Raw genomic sequence first — 4,813 nt, 5'->3', positions numbered from 1 at the left:
TTTTATGGTCGGTCTTGGACAAATGAATCCCAAAGTCTCCCAGAAATTAATAGAAAATTTAGATTTTTTTTTAAGACTAGAACTCAAATTTTTGTTCTCATATATATTTATATAAATAATAAATAATATAAATATATATACATACGTATGTATATATACATTTAAAATCAGAGCAGTAGTACTTTTGGTTCTGTGAGAAACTTTCAGAATAAAATTTGTCCTTTCTAAATAGATAATACTTTAGCAATAAAACTCCTTTCTGAGAGTCTGTGAATATCAGTTGTTCTCGAATTGTTTTCAGTGTAACACACAAAATCTACATTTTTTTCAACCTAGTTTCATGCAACAAAACTGATCAATATTTTCTATTGCATTCTGTTTCTTTTAAAAAATGTTACAGTAACCCACTGAATTGATTCTATATTAGTGGATTACAATACTCTGCAGTTTAAACGGCACTGGCCTACATAATACCTTGAGGTTGTTTTAAAATAGACTTAGCATCGGGACTTCTATTTAAAGGGTGGTTAAGAAGTCATCACACTTTCAGCCATCACCAAATGTGTTAATCACATCATTTGTCTTTCATTTTCAGAAGGCCAAACTGGTCTGACCAGTGGCATTCCCCTAGGCTCCCCTACTGCCAATTCTGGCCAAGGGTCATGCATTTACTGCCAGATTGGCCTGTGGCTGGAGCCCACTGGAGGCAGGGATGAGCAGCTGTGGCTTCACAAACCCTTTTTGTAAACACAACCAGTGTTTTTTGTTTACTTTAGGCCAAAGAAACCCTATGTTTGACTTGCAGTTGGGGAGGGAGAGAGATCATTGGGAAGACGGGACAGGTGATTCTGGGTGGGCACCTGACTCAGGTAGGTTCATCTCTGAGGGACTGGGGAAATAGAAATGAGAATGGAGTCCTCGCCCCTAAGGGAGTCCAGGTGAAAGAGGTGATTAGGGGAGGAGAATCACAGTTCCTACCCACAGGTATCACCGCACCTTCCAGACTGCTATGGCTGGGAGTGCCCCAGGGGTCCATGTGCTGGGAGGTTGTCCCTCACTGCGGTGATGGTAAGAGCTGGCAGGACCTGTAAGAGGTGGGGCCCAGTGGGAAGCAGTTACTGCACCCTGCTCCCTGGCTCTGGCTTCCTGTCTCGCCACGTGACCTCTGTTGTGATGCCACCCGCCCTGAAGCTTCACAAGCTGGTACTGGGTGCTATGCCCTTGAACCTCCAAAACTATGAGCTGAATAACTTTTTTATAAAGTATCCAGCCTCAGGTATTTCATTATAGTAACAGAAAGCTAACACAAAGACATTCCAGGGGCTGGCGCTGTGGCATAGCGTGTAAAGCCACCGCCAGCAGTATCAGCATCCCATTTGGGTACCGGTTTGAGTGCCGGCTATTCCATTCTGATCAAGGTCTATGCTATGGCCTGGGAAAGCAGTGGGGAATGGTCCTAGTCCATGGGTCCGTGCACCCACATGGAACCCAGAGGAAACTCCTGGCTCCTGGCTTCGGCCAGGTCCAACTCTGGCCATGTGGCCATCTGGGAGTGAACTAATAGATGGAAGACCTCTCTCTCTCTCTCTCTTTCTGCCTCTCAAAATAATAAGTAAATATTTTTAAAAATAAAGACATTCCATATGACCTTATTATTTAATTCTTGTTCAGGGAGTGGCTTCTGTTGTCTTCATTTTAGGTCAGAGGGAAGTATTGCTGCTCTCTGATGGGAGGAAACTGCTCTTCAGAGAGGCCTCATAATTTCTGGACGCTTCCCTCTGTGTAGCAGAGCTAGGAATTGATTTTCTCCCTTAGGATCTGAACGATGCTTCGTTTTTTTTGGCTCAGAACTGGAGAAGGGGACAAGTAGAAAACGTTCTTTTGGTTACTGAGGTCTTAGATGTAGGTTGAGGGGTAGAGGTTCTCTTCCAGTTTCCGGGGTTGTATTAGAAGACATGTATCCATTCCTGTGCCCAGCTTTGTCAGTTGGAATTTGGGATTTCAGGAGTAACAAACATAATTAGAAAGTAGAACCCCTATTATCAGTCAGCCTGATTACAAAAACACACTTCTGAGAGCTGTTTAGATTAGTATTTATTGATCGTAACATGGTCTCAGGAAAAAAAAAAAAGTGCGTGTTACATTTCCAACAATGTGCTTTTGAGAAATAGATTTAATTTGTGAGCTGGTGAGTGCCTGTGTTTAGTGCGTGTAAACCACCCCTGCTTGCTTTTTTTCTCTGTAGATGATAACTCATGAAGCGTTTACATATCTAGAGGCAGAGAATTGGAAACTACAGAACGTGCCTCTGTAGGCTTCTACAAAGGGTCCAGTGAAAGAAAGGAAGGCTGGCAGGGAAGGGCTGCTCGAGGACTTCCAGGAAAAAGTGACGCTGAGAGCTTCAGGAAAAGGAAGTGAGCAGAGAGCTGAAGTTCTGAGAATCTAGAAGGAGCCAGCCTGGACGTGAAGGACGTTGTGCTATGTAGTGGTAGCTCTCTTTGTAAAGCCTGATCCTCTGACGCTTTGTTTAAAAGAGTCAGAGCAATGGGTTCATGGTCAAGGTCAAAGACTGAGTACGCCTTCTGGGTATTTAGACTTCCTCATTTTCTTTATGTGATGTTCTTCTAGCTACATTTGATAAGTGTATTACCTAGAGGTTTTCAAGCCTAGTGGATATGTGACTGTCTTATATAAACACTGGTGAAGTATCGTTCTGGGTTTCAGCTTTCCAGGACTTAAATTATCCATGAAATAACTGTTTTGCTCATTACATTAGCCAAAAAGAAAGCAAGGCAGATCAGTTGATTATAACTTGAGACAGGATGGGGGCAGGGTTCCCTTTGAGATGTGCCCCTAAACATTAAACATGGATAATAAAATTACAAAAAATAGAAAAAAAAAACAGGAAAAAGAAACCCACCTACAATTAGAAAATGCTTACATTACATAAGAAATACAAGTTCCAAAGTTGCAGACCCACAGAACCAAATACTTGCGGTGCCTGGGAAGTAACATATATCCTCAAAAATCCAATGGCTCTGGAAACTTCTTTTATCTTGCTTCCCAGAGAAATTCCCAGAAGATTTGCAATCACACAGTTGAAGCTGTGGTTCTGTGCAGATGCCACCTCTGAAAAGTCACAGGTGACTTTCTCCTTGGGTTTTGGCTTTGAAGACTATGGGGCTTCCCTTAGATTAGATCATTGAAGAGAAAGAGAGACGGTCACTCTCTCATCAAACCTCCCTCCAGCATCTGGTGCAGTCGTTCTGTGTGGAGGATGGGCCCTTATGGCAAACTGTTGAGATCACAGGATAGTTGTTTATGTTCTCACTGAAGTTAATATTTAGGATCAGATACCAATTCCCTTGGTGAGCCGCCCTATCTGAAAAGTGGATTCTTCCAGCAAGTTCCTTTCCTCTGCCTCCCTGCTCTTCCTCTGCACCCCCCACCAGTTCTGAAGCATATATATGGAAAAGGACAGAAAAGCGGTCTGGGGCCCAATGGGAAGAAATGCTGTTGGAGATAGAAATGCAGGGGCGATTAGAAGGGCCGGCTCTCAGTAAATGGGATTTGCTTCCTTCCAACTGGACATGCACAGGAGCTGGTTTTTTAAAAAAGTATTCACTTATTTTTTTTTCCCTTCAAGCTTAGCCAGAGACCTCACGGAGGTCTAAACGCAAGCCAAGCTTGATCTGTTTTAATTCAACCACTGTTGATTTATGGCTTAGCAAAAAATGTCTGAGAATTTTTTTAAGCTAAAAAAATTTTTTTTACCCCAACTTGACTCTCACATCTCAAGTACAGCTGAAAGGCTATTTCTCAGACTTTCAAAAGACAAAGCCATCTTTGGAATGGAAGCGAGCTCTAAAAGCTTCCAATCCCAGGGAGAAATCCTGGGGAGTTTATATACAAGAAAAAACAAATACATTAGAGGGCCGTATGACATATTAAATATGATCATCTCATTCCTCTTGAGCAGAGACTAGAATAGCATCAACCCAGGGTCACAGAGAAGGTGTGGAGTGTGCTGGCGGAGAGATTGCACCGGGCAGCACAAAAAACTTGTCTCTTCCTTCTTTTACGCTTCCCCCAGACTTCCTCTTCTGATCACCTCCCTTCCATTAAACAACAACAAACCTCCTTGTCATTGTCCAGCCAAAAAACAATCCGGGGTGGATTTTCTTCCCTGCCCGGCTGCGGAAGATACGTTGTCAAACAACGTAAGCAAGAATTGGACTAGAAACAATTACCAACCACGGGGGAGAAAACCAACACCAAAGTGCCGGTGCCTCCCTGCCCCGACCACCCCACCGACCTTTCTCTGCCTCCCAAAACTTTGAGCCCAGGCTGTATGATTTAAACATTCATTCACCGTGGCTTGCACTTTGTACCTCCTGTCTTTCCACACGTGAGCCCTCATCTTTCCCATAGGCTTGTGAGCTTGGTGAGAGCAGGAATGAATCATATATCGTGTCTTGTTTCCCAGTCTGCCTCTCAATCTCTAACATGTCATGCCAGGAACCGTCAGAATCCCGGATCTCAACAAAGCATCCAGCAACAAAAAAAGGCAGGAGGTATCTTTGTTCCTGATGCCTAGGAAGGGTCGAACACACCATTCCCGATAATGACACTGTGCTCTTCTTTCTGAGGGCTCTTTGCAAACCATGAAAGAGGCATTCTCCATCAGGCATGTAAGGGTATTTCAGAAGTTCATGGGAACACGCTTGAAAGATGGGTTTATTGGGGTGGGTGTTTGGCGCAGTGGTTAAGACAGATTGGGGACCTCTGGATTGGAGTCCAGCTGCCTGCTAAT

This window comes from Lepus europaeus, chromosome 17 (assembly GCF_033115175.1).
Source record: "Lepus europaeus isolate LE1 chromosome 17, mLepTim1.pri, whole genome shotgun sequence".
Classification (NCBI taxonomy): Eukaryota; Metazoa; Chordata; class Mammalia; order Lagomorpha; family Leporidae; genus Lepus; species Lepus europaeus.
This window is presented reverse-complemented; position numbering follows the sequence as displayed.